At 42.8% G+C, this 19,911-nt stretch overlaps 1 long non-coding RNA gene across 2 annotated transcripts in view; it reads right to left on the bottom strand.

Annotated features, from left to right (window-relative positions):
* The window catches only part of LOC119817610, a 65,939-nt gene that overhangs the window by 14,591 nt on the left and 31,437 nt on the right, over positions 1 to 19,911 (bottom strand). Inside the window, exons 1-3 of one of the 2 annotated variants that reach the window (XR_005285925.1) lie at positions 17,237 to 17,398; positions 16,173 to 16,264; positions 6,445 to 6,628 (exon numbers count right to left, since the gene is read on the bottom strand). This is a non-coding gene — a long non-coding RNA (uncharacterized LOC119817610). Of the gene's footprint in view, positions 1 to 6,444; positions 6,629 to 16,172; positions 16,265 to 17,236; positions 17,399 to 19,911 lie in introns of those variants that run through there. The other variant, XR_005285924.1, reaches the window with a different exon arrangement.

Below are 19,911 nucleotides of genomic sequence, written 5' to 3'. Positions count from 1 at the left end.
ACCAATGCAGATCTCTATAGCATATCCCTCTTTAAATGTAAACAAACATTTATGGACAATATTTGGGAATATGGGCAAAGTTCTCTCCATGCTGCTTCCTGTTGTTTATTGGGCAAAGTAATTTTTGAGGGGTGTTCAAGGCAACCTTTTAGGGGGCTCTTGGTCCATTAAACCATATTAGTCTAGAAGCAATCCACATGTTCTCATCCTCTGTGGAAACAAAAGAAGAACCTCTTTTCCACAGCAACATTTCCTTAGACCCATATTTTTAAGACAGGGTACCTTTAAAGTATATTTGTTGGTTACTTAGCTCCTTCACAGTCAAAAACTCCAAGAAAACACAGTAATATACATAATCCAGACTCTGTATATTTTCCATTTTTATGTGGCTTATTATTTTTTTACTCTTTTAATCTGAGACTCTCTGTATTGTCTTTTTTTAAAGGACTTTACCCCCTTTTTTAAATACCATTTACTTCTTTTTATAACTGTCTATATTCTTTTTCCTTTCTCTCACATGCCTACATACATTTATCCTATACTGTGATCCATTTAGAGGTCTTTTATGTCTGAATCTGTCCTATTGTGTATCTGTAATTCTTTACTGTCCAGGAGTGCTTCTTAAAATGCTAAGTGCTCCTTAAAACTTAAGCTGCAGCATTACTAGGGTTTAAACGGCACTTTCTGCTTGGTGCCAGCATGGTGGGGCTTCTCTCTGCCTCCAAGAACCATGCATAGTGCCCCATCTCCAGGCACACAGCTGGTCCATGTTGCCACCAAGCAAGTGGTAGCACGTTGCTCACAAACCCCATTCATATGCTCAGTCTCCTGAAAGAGCCAGAGGTCACACTGGCAGCATGGCCCAGAAAGTCGGCATTTCAAAATAGTGTAGCTTTTTTCTGCTACCACTGAATCAGGAAAACCTATCTTAATGGAGCTGCCGCATGCTGCCAGCAAGCAAAGCCCATTCGGGGGAAAAATGTGCCTAAACTTTGTGTTTTAGTGTCCACAATTCCTTTGCAAGACTGCTCAGGTTTTAAGTGGATTTTAGTTGGCCCCGTGGGTTCCAATTTGTTGTAAGGAGGCCACTAGTTAGTTCCTGGGAGTTCAGATCCAAAATATCAAATCTGCCAATTGAGGTTATTATAAATATGACATGTTTGTTATTTCAGTGTTCAATTCCATTTCATTTTAATTTACAAAGATTTAGATTTAAGCACTCACACAGTAGCTGACCTACTGCAGAGTATAGGTGGTAGTATGCTACAATTTTTTTTACCTTAGCTTTCGTCCTCAAGACTGCAGCAAGACCATCATCCTGCCATTCCTAGATGTTTACAAGCACTTTCTAAATAATTTCTGTTTCCTTTTTCCTAATTCCCATTTGATATCCAACTTGTTACTGAGTTGATTTTTCTAAAACACACAGCAAAAAACTATTGAGCCAACAATGGCCATACTTTAACTGAAAGTTGTTCAGGAGATGGCTCCTTTAAATTTGGGGATTTAATAGAAGATAATGAGAGATTGGTTTTGGTAGATGGTTCATTGCATTACGATGAGCTGACCCAATTTCTAAGCATCCCTCCACTGTTACCAATGAAGTGCTCAGAAGCAGGAAACACATTCCTGTGTCTCTTCCAAAGTGACCTTCTATGAAACCGCAACAGTTAAAGGTGAAAAACATTAGCTTCTCAAGAGTGAAAAAAGTCCATTTACAACACAGTGGACACTATTTCTCAATCTAGGGAACCTCTTCATGATTTCATTAGCAAAACTATTGTCTCCTTTTCCTTGCAAGACAAAGCATGACTGAAAGAAGGCTGGTCAATAGCAAAGCTTATTAAATTTGATCTTTGCCTTGAAGCCAGTATTCATGTAGGAACAGTATTCCCTATTTTCACACATGCTTATGAGTGCACACACATGCTCTTGAGTGTGTGCTTGGATCTCTGAAATCCTCAGATGTGTACACATATGTTTTTTTCTCTTTCTCTTCAAATCCCTCCTACCCTTGTCTCATCAGTGGGTCTTCCCAGCAGACAACACATCTGTTCTCCCAGCACAGACTTCTCGGTAAGGAATGCCCTTGGATTTTCAGCTTAGCCAATGCTCCTTCTTCCAAGGAGGAAGAATTAATTGCAGGGTTTCACATTTTTCAAAGAAAAAAATGTTTAGACTGGGAGGGATCAGCCTTATTAGGGAAATGTGGTTTGCTGAAAAAAATGAATGACAAAAAAAATCCCCTTTTCTTTGCTGGCAGGATACTCTGAAAGAAAACTCTGGGGTTAATGAAATCATTTGTATTTGATTAGGAAATTTTTCTGAACAGGTGTTTGAGTCACTTGGCTTAATGCATGGTCACAGGAACCTGCAATTGCATATGTTGGTCAGGCGCCCATGATTGGACAAGCAAAGCAGTCTCCTAAATATTTCTGCACATGGCAACAGCATCCCGTTCTTTTGCAACTTACAATTATGGCTCTGAGTGTTTTAAATCATTATAGCTAGTGATGAAATTGTACAGTTTTAATTCAGTTTGCATGAAATCTGCTGTTGCTATTATTATTGTCGTCGTCGTCATCATCATCATCATCATCATCATCATCATCATCATATTTGATCTTTCCTTGACCAGAGGCTAAGGAAGTCACTGGTCAGATAAAGCCAGCTACACACTGCAGGAAATAAGATAACATCTATAGTGGACTGTTTGTTGGGAATATGCTAGTTGAGGTTAGAAAGACAAAGCAATACTGGTGACTGCACAATGTTTCATACATAGTTGCATCCTGTTAGTAAATCTCATTTCCTTCGATGCAAATCCTCATTTTTATGTTTCAACTTAATGAGAAAAATTTCCCGACTGCCATTTACTGTCATGGCTACCCAGATGACTTTATTTCCCTCCTTTAGAGAAGGCTTGGTAGAACTTCCTGCTTCCTGTGTTAGAACTGAGTATGCCTCCCTAACACCTGCGGTGTATAATGTAGCTGGGTATCCATTTATTTCCATAAGGAACATCTTTACTTGAGACATTTTGGAGAGAGCCAACCGTTGGCAGATCAATCGTTTCCTCATCAACATGATGGTGACCTAAAGACTTCTAAGAAGATAAATTTGTGAAAAACAGACAAGCAAAGAAAAACTTTCATCAAGTTGAAAAAGAGGCAGATGCAAAAGAACATATACTGCACTCTTCAGTTTTGTGTGGAGCTTGAAACAAACATTGGAATCTCAGGTGTGGGAAGTGGATACTCCTGAGGGTCTAGACTGGAAGACGGGGCGAGAGGATTCCAGTCCTGGTCTTGGTTATGTGGATAGATTCTTTGATGGTGGAGAAGCGTGGTCCCCATTACACCATGAACTTTCTTTCTGTATCACACACTTCTGTCCGAGGGGCCATGGGTACCAAAGTCCACTGACTGTGTCTCTGCAGGTCATCCTAACCAGTGCATTTAGTGAACGGAGCCAGGCTGTTCTTTTATTTTCCATCTTGACTATGTTTTGTGGCTGTTTAAAGCCAAACTGGGATACTTCAAGTGGCCAGCAGGGCCTCCTTCTGAGACTATAAGCTGATCCCTTGCTTTCCTGGAACTTAAACTTGAATTGAATATGATGGATTTTCCAAAACTCACGCTACCTCTATGTCAGGGTCAGACAAACACCAGGGGCTCTGCCCACAAAGAAAGCCTTTCTAAATGACACTCTCAGCCACCCCCACAATCTGGCTACCACCCAACAGTCTAGATAAAGGGTTAAAAAACATACAAAACCAACAATGAACCCCTAAGTGCACCTCAAAACCCTAGAACAGGCAGTCAGAAAGCAGGGGTAATGGTATTAACTCAGGCCGGATTCACATCCTACTTAACTCTACAGGAATTCTCAACAGTTGGTCTTGACAACCCCAGGCAATTCCGAGGCTCATTAACCTATTTACAGGTGCAATGCTTTCTGGGCCTCCTGTGCTCAGAGAGAAACTTCCTGAAATTTCTCTGCCACAGCCAGCAGCCTCAGTTCAGAGTCACTTGTGGGGTGTTTGGGGGCCTCAAGATAGGAAATGGAGGCTTTGGGGGATTCTCAAGTGGAAAGCGTTTAAATTAGTAATATCCCTTCAACCATTTCACGTCAGCCTGCTGTAATCAGAATGAGACACAAAAAGTAAACAGCTGGCTTCCACGGCTTAGGATGTGTCCGAGGACGCCATTTGTGAAATGGGGCTGGGCTGAACGCCACACAGCTGAACTAGCTGGAAAGGGCAGAGTCACCCAGACTGTCTCCTCCTGTCCTTCCTGCAGTCCTCAAGACAAATGCCTCTGGTTTTCGCTGAGTTGCAAAGAGGGACTTCTGAGTTAAATTGTTCAGCCCAATCAGGCTAAGCCCTGGGGAGCTGGACAACCCCATTGTTGAGTGGTTTCTATTATGGGCCGCCTTTGAGAATCCCATTATTTCTAAATCGCAAGTACTGCAAAAAATCTTTTGCTGGGTGCACTCCTTTCTGAGATATTTCAGGGTTTGCAAATTTCCCTGTGCTCCTCTCTTTTGTAAAAGGAACCTCGGGTTCGTCCTGCAGAGAAGGGTCTCTGTTGTGGGATCAATTTGTTATAATGAGATCTTCCCCAGGCCTGGCAGGTCGCCCCCCTGGTCAAGATAAACCTGGTGTACGTTGCCTTCTGTGTCACCCAGAGGGCTGGAGACAGCAGCTTGGGTAGTCACTGTCAGTGTGCTCTAGTTTTCAAATCTCTATTCCGAGAGTCATCACAAATAGCCTCCCCTCAGGAATACCCAGAAGATAGAAATCTTAAGCTCACCTTGGAAAGAAAGCCTGCAAGCAGATGCTCAGGGCATCCCAGGTAAACGAGGAACCATTCTTGTCAGTGTTTGGGAAAGGTGCCTACCACATCTGTTTAGACTAAAAGATGTGCAGATGATTCCATAGTCTAGGATTTTACGTCAACAGATTCAGCTGAACTATTGGGGAAACGTGACCTGTGATTGTTAGTTCCGCGGCAGCAGCAGCCCGCCTCTGCCGCCAAAGCAGTTACGTCATCACCTGTAGCCCCGTGCCTTTTCCACTTGCGACCTGTGCACCCCTTACCGCGCCCGCCAGGAACAGCTCGCTTTCTTTGCCTCTTCTTTCATCTCTTGCTTCTTGCTCCTCTCTTGCCTCCCTCCTTCTTCTTCTTGTTTCTTCCCTGTCTCTCTGTCTGCCTGCCTGCCTCCCTCAGGTCCCCATTCCGACATGGCTTTTTACTTTCCCCTTTCCTCCTCCCTCCATGAAACCTCTTGCACTAACTCTGTTGCACGAGGCATGTTTGCTTACTGGCATATCTTGGCAGGGTCTGCCGAAAGGTACCCATTTTCATCCTTTCAGTGATGACTGCATGCAGATGAATTTTCCTCCTCCTCCTCCTCCTCCTCCTCCTCCTCCTCCTCCTCCTCCTCCTCCTCCTCCTCCTCCTCCTCCTCCTCCTCCTCTTTTTCTTGTTTTTGTTTTTCTCTGTAGAGAGCTGGCTCTCCTGGAACTCAGTCTGTAGACCAGGCTGGTCTTGAACTCAGAGATCCACTTGTCTCTGCCTCCGAGCACTGGGATTGATTAAAGGTGTGTACCAACGTGCCCAACTTCTTGTTATTGTTCTTAAATCATATAGTATACAGGCTACTTATTATTTAAATAATAAGTATTATAATCCAGAGAAAACAGAGTATTCAGTAGATTGTGCATAAGTTATATATACAAATACCATGCCATGTGTTATAAAGAAAATGTGAATGTATCTGGATATTAGAATCTATGTGAATCCATGGGAGAAAGGATTCTGAAACCCATCCCCAATATGTTCCGAGGGACCACAGTTCTCTATTTCTTAATAAAACAAGTGCCGGGCTACAGGACTTCTGATTCTTTGCCAGCTCAGACCCTACCAGTTCATATCACGCAGTTAATGCTAGAAATCAGCCCATGCTGCGCTAAACGGTGTCATAAGTGGTCTACAAACCCTGAGCAAGCCCGGGATCACAGAGTGACAGGATTAGAGCTACAGAGTCGGGGCATCTGTTTCTGAATTGTTGTCATTTTTCTGACAATAATTTTAGAAAATAGAACATAGGATCTTTGAAAGGCCAGGGGGCATAATCCTTTGTTTCTTTGTCTTCTCCTCTACTGGAAGGTACAGGACCTGTCCTGCACAGAGTCTTTAACATAGATACTACACCAAGTAACACTGATTAAAGCAAGAAAGCTAGAGAAAGCTTTGTCTTTCTTCCTCCCCTCCACCCCCCCCCCCCACCCCGCCACAAGACAGGGTTTCTCTGTGCAGCTTTGGAGCCTGTCCTGGAACTCGCACTGTAGACCAGGCTGGTCTCAAACTCACAGAGATCCACTTGCCTCTACCTCCCAAGTGCTGGGATTAAAGGTGTGCGCCACCACTGCCCAATTACCTTTCTAAGAGTAGTATCTTTTTCCTTTCTGTTAGATGGCAATCTGCTGCTCACCAAGGTTGCATCTTAACAAAGATGGATAAATTAAGAAACCACATAAACATATTTCTTTACAAGTGTGGCTGCAAGGGCTGGTCATGTCACTCGCTTACTATTCTCAAGGCTCTGGGGTCAGTCCTCAGCCCTACAAAACATGAAAAGAGGAATGTGAGGTTGGATACCAGGAGACATCATGAGAAATGGCATATGGGGGTGGTGGTGAAACGGAAGAGGAACTGGTTTTCATTATGAAATATATGACTCTTTCAGCACGTTCTTTACCTTGACGACAGCTGCAAATCTAAAAACCTTGCTAAAGATACATTTCCCGTAAGAACCTTTTTGAGAAAGTTGTATTGCTGTCAACTTACGTTTAATTTATTTCCTTAAAGAATGCCTTCAAAATTTCACTATTTATTCTATGAAATATAAAATTATGTTTCATGAAATATTAAATTCAGGAGGTTAGGAAAGTTATTAAACTGTCATAAATGTGATTCACAGAGCATGTATGTCTATTTCCAGTTCTGGCTATAGGTTGAGACTTTAAATGATGTGTTTGGGGAAAAACATTTCAATTTGTTATTGTTTAACATCAAGAAAATGAGCACGCCCTGGAGACAGACAAACAAATGGGGGGAGACAATGCAAGGATTGTCTTTGACTAGGAGTTACAATGTCATTTATGTAAGTTAATAATTCATTTTAGTTATAGCCATGTAGCCTGTGAGTGTACTTTATAAACAGATGACAGCAATGATGAAAAGCCATCAAATATACACATAGCTTGTCAATATAATTTATAATTATCATATATGCACGGTTCTATTCCAAGTACAGAAAAACAAGACTCAAATTATATTATCAATAAAATGCCTTGGTGTGCCACAAAAAACTTCAAGATAGTCACCCCAAATTTCTGGTTGCTCACGGGTCCCTTCTGTTGAACACCTGGAACTTGAGTCAGTTATCCGATAGCACGTGATTAACTAAGTCACTTTAGTGATTAATCAAGGCCATGAATTACCTTCAAAGGGTACCACGTATTCGCAAGTTCATAATTCTCTGTATTTACGGGAACTAAAATAGTTTGATTACTTTGTAACTATTAGGATCAACATGTATGCATATGTTTATATGCATAATTGGGAAATATCAGAATACACTTTTGTCTATATGAAGACCTGTGTATAAATGTCTTCCCTCTTACCTGGTAATCAAGCAACATGCAGTGTAACTTCTAATTCAATTAGATTGAGAATATGTACAGGGAATGCAATTATATAAGATACATTACTCATGATAATTACAAAAATAATTGCACTTTATTTTGAAGTAAAATTAGCTTAAAACTTGTCATAAAGTCTTGACTCTAGCATGTGCTGGTTCCTAGTATAGAGTTCATTCCCTACTATTATTATTGAACTCTTCTTTCAGTACCTGATTCATAGACATCATTCAAATTTTAGAAAGAAAAAAGATGAATGAACAAATAAGCAAATGAATCAAGAGGAAATTCCAGAATGAAAAACTTGAGTATCTTGCTTAAGAAGAAGCTAGGATTAACAAGGTTAATGAAAAACATAAAACTTTGGGGGCAACAATTGTTTAGACTGTTTTGTTAATAGGTCATCATATTTTTCTGGAGACTTACGGACAGCCCCTGCCTCAACCCTGGTCCCTGACAAAGACTACAGAAAAATTGAATTAGAATGAAAACCAGGGAAATCCCTAAGGATCTCTCTAAAAACAATTGCAGAAGGAGCCTGTGAGGACTCTCTGAAGCATTGACGGGAAGGAGAAGTCATTGTGGCACCTGGAAGTCTGATCTGGGATAATGTGGATGTGACATATGGGAATGGGCAGAGTTCTGTGAGTCTACCAAGAGCTTTGGCAAGAGTTCCACATTAGGCGACTGCTCTCTAGAACTTCTGTATTAGGCTAGACAGGAGTAACCCAGGCTGGAATTTCACCAGCACAGGTTGAGTCAATCCTAAATCTGCTAGTGAGAAAGTCCATGGAGTTTTTCAGGGAATGGGGGGAATCAGGTGTTTTCCATAGACCAAGTGAGCTAGACCCTGGAGCCCAAAGTCAGTGACGAAGGACCGGGAAAAGTTCTAGGGACACAAGAAGCCAGGAACATGGCAAGTGTCATATGCAGAAAGAGCGAAGCAAGGTATCTGAGCTTCTATGGCATCTTCCCAAAGTCTTGATGGTGGCTGAAGAGGACCTTGTCTGTAAGGGCACAGAACATGGACATGCTGAGAAAGCCTGGTGCTACCATGACACTCTTCTGGAGGCTGGATAGATTATATCATCATCCAATGTTAACCAAAAGGGAGCTGTAGAAACAGGGGGGCATTCTTTCTGCACTTCCATTAAGAAAACTTATGGCATGGGAGCCAGCCCTGAGGTTGTGAGCATGGGAGAGCTGAACCCACTATTTGTCTGTCATTCAGTGGTGTGGATGGGGGAGAGGTGCCTCCCTCACCTCCTATGACAGACAAGCAAGCTGACCAGTTGCATCACTTGGGGAAGTGGACCCTGCACCTTGCCTGGGCAGCACAGGAGAGCTGACCCTGTTGGTGGAGGTGTGCGTGAGCCAGCCTGGATGTTGTGAGCATAGGAGAGACGTCCCCATTACTCTTTAGTCACCTGGCAGCATGGATAGGGGAGAGATACTCTCCTGATCATCCACACCTGAGGCTGGTCCTGAGGTCACAAGAGGGGGAGAGCTGTCCCTGCCCCTCATCAGCAGCAGCACTCTGAAGAGTGGCCCCTGCACCTCATCTGGGCAGCACAGTAGAGCTGGCCCTGAAGGTAGGGGTGTGAGAGAACTGACCCTGAGGACAAGAAAGTAGAATTGGCCCTGCTGCCCCTTGCTGCTTACTGCAAGGGTTGAACTAACCAGGGCAATGGTGGAGCACTCACCTTGGTGGTGAAGACAGGAGAGCTAACAGGCTGACCAAACCTGCAACTACCTAGGCCCAGAACCAGGGTTGTGTTGGCCCACCCCAACATCTACTCCCATCTGTGATCTGCTGGAGTGTGGGGGTGGGGATCAGTCCTGTGGACCCAGGGCAGCAGGATCTCCATCACACAGGGCAGCAACAGGATATCCAGGAATAATCCCAGGGAGGGCCCAGAATCAATGGTGTAGCAGAGACCAGGGGCTTCAAACCAGGCCAGTGATTCTACATTTTCAACTCACCCCAACCTTCGGCAATCAACACTGATCACTCCACAGCCAGCAATTTCAGTGGAGGCAAGCCATCTGCAACCAATATTACAATCAGTGAAGGCTCAGATGATCAAGAAAGGAAGGAAGAAAAGAAGGAAGGAGGGAGGTAGAGAGGGAGGAAGGAAGGACTTTCCCTCCCACACGGAGTTCACCACCCATTGCCCCCCCCCTTCCACCCTTTCAGATGAGTGATGGTATCTCATGAAAGTACAAGTCAAATCTGTTATAGCAAATTCTCAGAGACGCTCCTACAATGAGAAAGCATTGAATATGAACGAATGTGGGTTGAGGAATCTCCCTCATGGGAGGACATTTCCTATACTATTGAAAACAAATTCCTACAGCAGTCGGGCAGAGGAAACCTTCACAGAAGATATTTTTTTGTCATCATTTACTGTGCCCAGGTGGATTTAACTTTATTCTTCCTGTGTCAGAACCTGGAACTTATCTAGCTTTGGATCAGGTTTTCTTTCTAATTTCTCAGACAGTGTTGATCCCATTCTGTGGGGCTTGGGATACAAATATTGAGAGAGAATGCTTAAGTAAACAAAGTCCCTCATTGATTAAATATCAGGATATAAGTTACTTCCTGAAACACAGGCTCCACACCCAGATCTTTGACTGACATTCAGGGAGACCTTGGCAAAAATGATTTAACTCTTTCAGGCCCTGTTGTTTGAGACAGTAAAAATACACAATTGAGATTTATATCATTATCGTAGAAATTTGGACCAATAATGGAGATTCTTTTTATTTTCTTATCTCTGTTTATCTATGTGAGTACCTGAGTGTCTTTCTAAAATAAAGTGCAGTTCAGGTATTAATGGAACCTAGGAGAAGGAGCAAGGGGAAAACATACATAGTGCTTTTTCTTATATGTATTCTTTTTAATGAATATATTAGAAAATCTTTTCCTACAAAATACGTGAGTCTTGCTCAAGACGTCTGAAAAGATGAGTGGGTTGGCTGAGAGACTGCATTACAGGGAAACCGGATGGGTAACCTTATACTCAGCAAGCCTTTGACAAACGCTGGCTCTCATGATTGTCATTTATCTCAGCTGCAGAGAGGAGTTGTGTGTCCAAGATAAACAGAGTCAAAAAGTGGGTTAAGCTCGGTGTTGTGGTTCACATCTGAGATCCTGTGATGGAGGGAGCTGAAGCAGGGAGATTATACGATTGAGGCCACCCTGAGCTATACAGCATGGCCTTATCTCAAAATTAAGGGAAGGAAGGAAAGAAAGAAAGAAAGAAAGAAAGAAAGAAAGAAAGAAAGAAAGAAAGAAAGAAAGGAAGGAAGGAAGGAAGGAAGGAAGGAAGGAAAAAGAAAAGAAAAAAAGGAAAGAAAAGAAAAGAAGAGAAAAGAAAAGAGTGGTTGAGCTTGTGAAGCATATATGAGACTCTGGACTCAGTCTCTAGTGCTAATAGAAATGTTGGCCACAAAACAGAGATGTGTGGCTTGAATTCAGAGCAACGCTGGAACAGACTATTTGTCCAGTCAATGGAGCAGTGCTACACAGGCAGACGTCCTGTATGGGCCATACAAGCAGCATGAAAGGCTTTACAATATTCTACCTGTTTTAGAAAGTGTATCCTGGATGGTAAAAAACAGGAACACAGCTCTGACCAGGAGGTAGGCATTCATTTAGATCGGGGCTGTTGTCCAGCAAGTCAGGGGCCTTCAAAGCAGAATGTTGGCTCACAGCCATCAAACTTCCCAGAGGCTGGGAGGCTTGGGGCCTACATTTGCTGTCACCACCTGTAGTCTTCATATTCAGGGGTTTTGTTGTTTTTGTTGGTGTTTTCAGCTCTACCTGCAGATTTTACTTCTACTGGGTGACATATGCCCTATGCGATAAGGAAGGACTCTCATGCACGAGGTTGGTATGCTAACAGAGCTGGCTCTAACTGCACCATAGCTCATGCAGAAAGAAATTTCCCCCCTGGGCTTCCCAGCAGACTGTTTTGAAAGGCTGTAAGACCTTGAGGAGGTAGACCCTCACTGAAGAAACTGGATTATTGGAGGCAGGTCTTCTGGTGGTATAGCCCACCCTCACTTCTGTCTACTGCTTGTTTCCTGACTTTGGTACCTGGTAGCTACTGCCATGCCTTCTCCACCATGATGAGCTGCAGTCCTTCTTAAACTGCACGTCAGGATAAACCTTCCTGAAGCTGCTTCTCCTCAGGTGTTTGGTCAAAACAGTGAGAAAAAGCAGCAAATGCCCATATGTTCTCCAGGAGATAGGATACAGTCTCCTTGCTTGGTTCCTTCAGCACTTTCCTTGGGGCCAAACAATGAAACCACCACCAACACACACACACACACACACACACACACAGAGAGAGAGAGAGAGAGAGAGAGAGAGAGAGAGAGAGAGAGAGAGAGAGAGAGAGAGAGAGAGAGAGAGAGAGAGATTTACAGGTAGATGAGAGTTGATAGATAGATAGATACAAAGATGATTAAAAATACTAGTTCCTGAGAGAGGCACTATTTATAGGATGAGAGTTGACAAAAAGTAGAGCATCACCTTCATTACTTCAGCTGAGAAGCTGTGTGCAGGAGAACCCAAATTTCACTTCCCTGTGCCTGTCTAGTGTCTGTGAATTGCTTCAAGAGTTGATGTAGGATTACAAATCAATCTTAGCTATGGTTGCATACACGTTGACAAATACAGAATCTACAGATGAGAGTTTTCCACATTTCCATTTGCATAGCTGGGCTATGCAGATGTGATAATGAGGACTGAAATCTCCAGGAACTTCCTTGATGGGGTAGAAGGGTCCCTTGCGGGGGGGCAGTGAGTGGCAGAATGGAGCTGTGTCCTGAGAAGGTTCTGGTGAAGACTTTGTGCAATCGCATCTGTTTCAATGATGGTAGCAGTGACGGCTAATCTTGGTCGTCAACTGACTGTGTCTGGAATCAACTAAACCCCAAGATGCTGGACACTCTGTCGAGGGATGATTTATCAGATGTTTGAAGCAGGAAGACCCATTCGAACTGTACCTTCTGGTGGCAGTTCATGTAAAAAGATATGGAAGAATGAAACTGCTTTTTTTTTTAACCTGTTTGCCATCGTTCTCTCTGGCAAGTCCATTTATCCTGCTGCTGCGGCATTCACTCACTGATATTAAGACTAAGTCCTTCGGAATCTCAACATAGACTGAAGACCAACAGCTTCTCCAGGAATCCTCCAGGCCTTCCGCACCATCTTAGGACTGCTGAGACACACAGCCTCAGGGACTAAGCATCTACTGTAGTCTAGGCATCTCCAGCGCAAGACAGCCATTGTTGGACCACAGTCTGTAAGTCAGTCTAATAAGTCCCTTTTTAATATACATATTCATTCTGTCAGTCCTGTGCCTTTAGAGAACCCTGACTAATGTAGCAACAAATGCCTATCATAATTCGTAACTGGAATATAACAGTTGTTGCTGAAGTTACATATTTTGGTATGTTTCATAAATTTAAGTAAATGTCAGAAGAGACATAATTCATTTCAGAATAGACTTTTAACACACATTGATTTAAATGCTAATGAAAGCCTCCTGCAGCCAATGCTCAAAGAGAAAAAGTTTAAAATGATCCAAAAATTCATTGTGTTGTTTTTCTAACTGAATCATAAATCTCAATATTAAATGAATGTGTCTTTTGATACCAGTAACATAAGAGCGTGTTTAGTACTCAGAGCGAGGAGACACACACACAGCTGTTGCACTGCAGACAATGTGAGCAGTTTTGTGCCGCTGAGTGGGTGTCCCATCTTTTCGGATGCTCGGATGGACACAAGGGATAAGGAGACGATACCTCTGACCAGGTTCTCCAAAGCTGGTGGGAAAGAATGTCAACTTCTCAACAGATAGCAACAAGGAAAGGAAGTACAAATCAAGTAGTTGTTCACAGGCTATCGGATTTAAAGCCATGATAATATAAAGTGTCTGTGCATTGTGAGCTTGTGAGAGTGTGTGCGTGCACCTGTGTGTGTGTGGGGGGGGGAGCAGAGAGCTGGAGCTGATAGATGTTATGTATAGACTGATGACCAGACAGATGTTTTAGTGGGGGAAAAAACACCTCTGGTCTAATTTTTCATTTGTTATCTGCATTTTGGTGTTATATCCAAGGAGTATTCTGGGCATAGAGGGAAATAATTGAAAGAAAGAAAAGAGAAAAAAATACCTGGAGGTCATATATCTGATATCCTACAACTCAATAATAACAGCAGCACCCTCAAATAACTGGATTAGAAACTGGTCAAAGGGCTGTGTTCATCATCCTAGCTACTGGAGAAGCTGAGGCAGGTGGATCCTACTTTCCAAGAATGTTTGGGCCATGAACTTAGTTTGAGTCCATCCTGGACATCTTGATGAGACTCTGTCTCAAGATGCAAAGTACAGTAGGAGCCGAGCAGAGCCTTTACCAACATGCTCTAGGTGCTGGGTTTATTCCTCAGTACCCAAAGAAAGAGGAAAGAAAGAAAATGGACAAAGGATTTGAACAGATACTTTTCTAAAGGAGATATGCACATGAATAATGAGCCTATAAGACAGTTAACTACCACTAATAGCTAGAGAAATGCAAATCAAAACCACAGTGAGCTATGTCTTTATACCCTCCCATGGTGGTTTGAATAAGAACACCCCCATAGGCTTATAATTTGAGTGTTTGGTCACCAGGGGATAGAACTATTAGGAGGTGTGGCCTTGTTGGAGGAAGTGTGTGTCACTGGAGGTGGGTTTTGAGGTTTTAAATGTTCAAGCCAGGCCCAGTGACTCTCTCTCTTTCTCTTCCTGCTGCCTGAGGATCCAGATATAGGAGTCTCAGCTACTTCTCCAGCACCATGTTAGCCTATATGCCATCATGCTTCCCGCCATGATGATAATGGACTAAACCTCCCAACCTGTAAGCAAGTGCCAGTGAAATGTTTTCCCTTATAGGAGTTGCTGTGGTCATGGTGTCTCTTCACAGCAATAGAACATTAACTAAGACATCACCAGAGCGCCACTGTCAAAGAAACAGAAGACAGCAAGTGTTGGCGTGGAGACCAGGGAAACTGGAACCTTGTGCCCAGCCAGCAGGAATATATAATAATGCAGATGCTGTAAAATATTCTGTCGAGATTCCTTTGAAAATAACAGACAAGAACTTAGGATCCCAGTGTCTAGTTATTTATACATGCAAAATATGTAAATACAGAACAAATATGTACACTCAATGCAAGAGCATTATGTTAAATAGCCAAGGAGTGGAAGCCATGTAACTACCCACTGTCAGAGAAGCGGGTAAACAAAATGCATTGTGCACATGAAACGGACTCTGACTCGCCCCCGAGGAAGGAAGTCCTGACGCATGCTAGGGCATAGACGAGCCTCAAGAACACTCGCTAACTGGAGGAGGCCAGTTGTAGAAACCACAAACAAGAGATGATTCTGCTTTTGTGAAGCATCCAAAGTTGCCAACGTCATTGTAATAGAATAGTGACTGACAAAGGCTGAACAAGAGAGAGGATAATGGAGATTATTGTTTAACATGAAAAAAAGTAACTGTTTTACAAGCCTAGAACATTCTGGAGACTGCTTGTGGGGCAATGTAAACACACTTGACATTTCTGAACTATACATGTGCAATGGTTCAAGTGGTAAATTTTATATTATGTGTTCTAACCACAATTAAAATTTTTGAATTACTTTGAAAAAATCTACTTGTAAAAGATGAAGTCACATTGGCCTGCCTCCCATCTCACTGCTCATACGATGAAATATATCCCGTGACATCTCATTGACTCTTAAGCTACTTTGACTGTTAAAGGAGGGGATTAATGGAATCCAATGAAGAGCAGGGTTGTCTGGTAGAGATAATTAAAAACGGGTTGGAAGACCAGTCATAGGAAATAGGCAAACTGGGCTTTAATCATTATCAGGCATGACAATGCACACCTGCAATCCCAGCACATAGGAAGTCAAGGAATGAAAATTGTGCCTTTGAGTCCAGACTGGGCTGTACAGTAAGATCCTGTCTCAGCAACAACAGTGAAAAGAAAGAGGATGGAAAGGAGAGGAAGGCAAGAAAAGGGAGTGAGGGCAGAAGGACAAATGATTGACATATACGGATGGGCAAATGGCTGGCATATATAAATGTTCAAAATAAACCTGTCATTATCCGTACAGAACTATCATTTCTTTTAGCTGTTCACTTTGCTTCTCATGTATCATTTTAAAAATTATCTTAATACTTACTTATTTTTTTTAATGACACAAAACAATGCCAATCTATCTTTTATACAAATGCCATCTTTCACATCTTAGATACCAATGCAAGTCTATGCTCTTCAGAAAAAAAAAACAAGAGCTTAATAAAAATATAAATTTTATACAGAAAAATTGAAAGCAGCATGGAAGTTAAAAACAATAATTTTCTTGTTTAAAATGGTGACATCAGGCCATTGATATCATACCTGGAACACATTTCATGACAGTTCTTTCTATGTGGCGGAATACAATTGCTGACTGATGTTTCTGTCCTACCAGGCCTCACAGCCATTTGGTCCTAAATAAACACACAGAGGTCTACATTAATCATAAACTGGTTGGCCTAGTAGCTCAGGCTTCTTATTAATTAATTCTTACATCTTACATTAACCCATTATTCTTGTCTGTGTTAACCATGTGGTTTGGTACCTTTATTGGTGAGGCAGTCACATCTTGCGTCCTCTGCGTCTGAATGATGACTGCAGACTGACTCTTTCTTTTGGATGACGACTGCAGACTGACTCTTTCCTCTTCCCAGAATTCTTCTGTTCTCCTTGCCCTGCCTCTACTTCCTACCTGGCTACTGGCTAATCAGCATTTTATTAAACAAGTAGAAAAAACAAATCTTTACAGAGTAAAACCATTGTCCCACAGCACTTCCCCCCTCTTTTTTTTAAAGGGGAAATACTGTGGGACAATGATCTGTACCCTGAAAATTGCATTTTAATAAAATTCTGATTGGCCCATAGTCAGGCAGGAAGTATAAGCAGGGTGACCAGGCAGGAAGTAGAGGTGGGGCAATGAAAGCAGGAGAATTCTGGGAAGAGGAAAGAATCAGTTTGTAGTCGTTACCCAGCTGCAGAGGAAGCAAGATGAGATGGCCTTGCTGATATAAGGTACCGAGCCATGTGGCTAGCACAGACAAGAATAATGGGTGAATGTACCATGTAAGAAAGAGTTAGTAAGAAGACTGAGTTAATAGGCCAACCAGTTTATAATTAATGTAGACCTCTGTGTGTTTCTTTGGGGTTGAATGACTGTGGGACCAGGTGGGACAGAAAACTTGGTCAACGTACAATGCTAATGAAAGAACTAGGAGGGAGTCACCCCATGTTGGGGGGCGGAGAGCAAGGCAGCTCCCAGATCACAAGGCAGATCACCAATCACAATAAAAATATAAATTTTATACAGAAAAATTGAAAGCAACATGAAAGTTAAAAACAATAATTTTCTTGTTTAAAATGGTGACATCAGGCCATTGATACCATACCTGGAACACATTTCATGACAGTTCTTTCTATGTGGCAGAATACAATTGCTGACTGATGATTCCAGATCACAAGGCAGATCACTGAATTGCAGTCCCTATGGGCTGAACTTATGACTCATGTGAACCACAGAGGTGATAACTGAATTCTCTACTACAATTGGCCCTTCCCCTAGCAAACACTTGTTACTATTCTATATGAATTTGCCCTAAATGTAATGCCCAGCCTTTTTTTTACTTTAGTCTCTGGGTCAGGAAATCCCCACCTACAACTTCTTTGATTCTGCCACTCTGGGCCAGTTCTAAAGCTGTAGTCCAGATGTAGGCTGAGCCAGGCATGTTGATGCGCAGCTGCCATCCCAGGACTGCCATTCCAAGGCTGGGACAAGAGGATTGCTACAAATTTGGGGGCAGTCTTTCCTAAATAGTAAATTACAGGGCAATCAACTATGTACTCAGAGATTCTGTCGCAAACAAACAAGCAAACAAAACAACAAGTTAAATAAAATAATTAATATGTGCACTGGACTGTCTAAGTTCAACTAGGAGGGGAAAGACTCCTTAGGTGACTCGTATGTTGGAAGGCTGTGGGCCCACAGGGGTACTAGGGGTGGGGTTGTCAAGCTTATTTGAGAGTTGAACTCATCAGAAGAGGGGAATGCCTGAAAGAGAATCCCTACAAGATGGAAACTAGAATTTGATTTTTTTTTTCCCTTTGGATCTGTGTGGTACTGGAGATGGAGCCCAGCACCTCCCACATACTACGTAGACACGCTACACAAAGCCGCCTCATCCTGAAGAGGAACTGTATTTACTTCTTCTGTTTCTAGAAAACAAAACAGAACTGATGAGCAGAAGTCTCTGGAAAACATAAGGAAGGGTGACAGTGACGCTGGGGTCAGGTGCTTCAATGGTGGCTGTCTCTCTTGTAATGGAATCGTTCAGGTGGAGGCTGGCCAGCCTCAGACAGGCATTGTGTGGGACACAGCAGAAGCTCTTCACCTCCTGCTGGTCCCCTGCAGGGAAGGATTCCTGTAGGCAAAGGGGAGCCAGACGGAAGAGGGGGTGATGTGTCAAAGGCTGATGAAAAGCAGGATATAATGACCACATGCTTACAGCCACAGAACTCTAGAGCCGAGGATTACTACGTGATTAACACAAGCCAAGACTGTGTAGCAAGACCTTGTCTCAAAAGTCCAAAGCAAATTCCCAAAAAAGGGTGAGGGGAAGACCAGTCATGAGCAAAGGGCTGCTTCGGCACGTGAGGAGAGCATTGAGTGAAGTGGTCAAAACTGGCCAAGCTCACCTTTACTGTGTCAGAGGCGGGGTCTGCAGGCAGGTTCAGTCCATGGACAGACCAGCTCCTCTGAGATCGGGCTGGAGACAGTCTCATGGATGCCCTAACCTGCATCTCTCTAGATTGATGGGAGGGAATCACAGATTTACATTTTACTTAGTGATGGCTGCTTAATATTCCAGTGTGTGGAAGTTTACCTCCTCAGTCTTGCAATGGTCTAGGTGCTTTTTAAGACTCTGGGACAAAAAAAAAAAAAAAAGATAATTTGCATAGAGAAAAAAAATCACATTGCAGAAGTGATCCAAGAAGAAGTCCAGATGGCTCTTCAGAAATGACTTGTTGGGTAATTACATAATATATTTACATAGTTCAAGAGACATATGTTGAGTGGTGTCTCTCCCAGTTCTGCATCCTCTGCTTACAGCCCTGCCTTCATTACCAGCCACTTTCTTTGGGTGTTATGCTGTATATAGCAGCTGGGCGCAGTGGTGGTTAGCTCAGCGCTCAGGGGGCTGAGCGGAGAATCCTGAGCTCAATCCTAAATCCAGTGTGGACTACCCAATATGACCTTGTTTGTAAGCAAAGCAGCAAAAGGATGCCTAGCACATCAGGAATCATTTGAACCATTTTAAGCACAGCATCATAGCGGTACAGACAGCACTGTACCTCATCTGCAGAATCACCACACCTTCCCAGACCAGGACTCTTAGCTGGACTTTCCATCTCCTTCCAGCCCCCAGTGCTTTCTGTCTTATTTTCTGTCTATGAATTTGACTATTCTAGATTCCTTGTATGTAATGGAAAACCCTGGGGATCTGCTTGATTGGGTCTGGAATCAACTAAGATACACACTTCAGGGGGATCTTGGGAAGCTACTTCTTGGTGCATTGTCTGGGGGTGGCTCAGTCATAGTGGGATTTGAGGGACAAACAGGGATGACTTGCCTGTCTGCTTTCGCTTCTCGCTGTGAGTGCATATTTTCCACCACTGCAACTGTGTTGCTGTCCTTTAAGCCATCAGAACCCAGCCTCTCTGGCCTTGGAAAATGGATTAAGGACCAAGAGCTCTTCAAGACTCCTTCAGATCTTTGGTGCTAGATTGGGACTGATGAGCTGTCCAGCCTCAGGGACCAAAGAACTACTGAGTTTTCTTTCAGCCTCTGCCGTTAGCAGCCGGCCACTGTTGGATTACCCAGTCATCGTGTGAACCAACTGACTAAACCCCTTTGCATGTATTCGTTCTATCACCTTCGTTCTTCTGGAGAAACCTGTCTAACACATTATATAAATAGAATCCTGTCATATTTGTCTTTCATGTGTTGCTTATTTCACTTAGCGTAATGCCTTTAAAAATTCACTGAAGATGGTATCAGAATTTCCTT

This window comes from Arvicola amphibius, chromosome 6 (assembly GCF_903992535.2).
Source record: "Arvicola amphibius chromosome 6, mArvAmp1.2, whole genome shotgun sequence".
In the NCBI taxonomy this organism is placed as follows: Eukaryota; Metazoa; Chordata; class Mammalia; order Rodentia; family Cricetidae; genus Arvicola; species Arvicola amphibius.
This window is presented reverse-complemented; position numbering and strand designations above follow the sequence as displayed.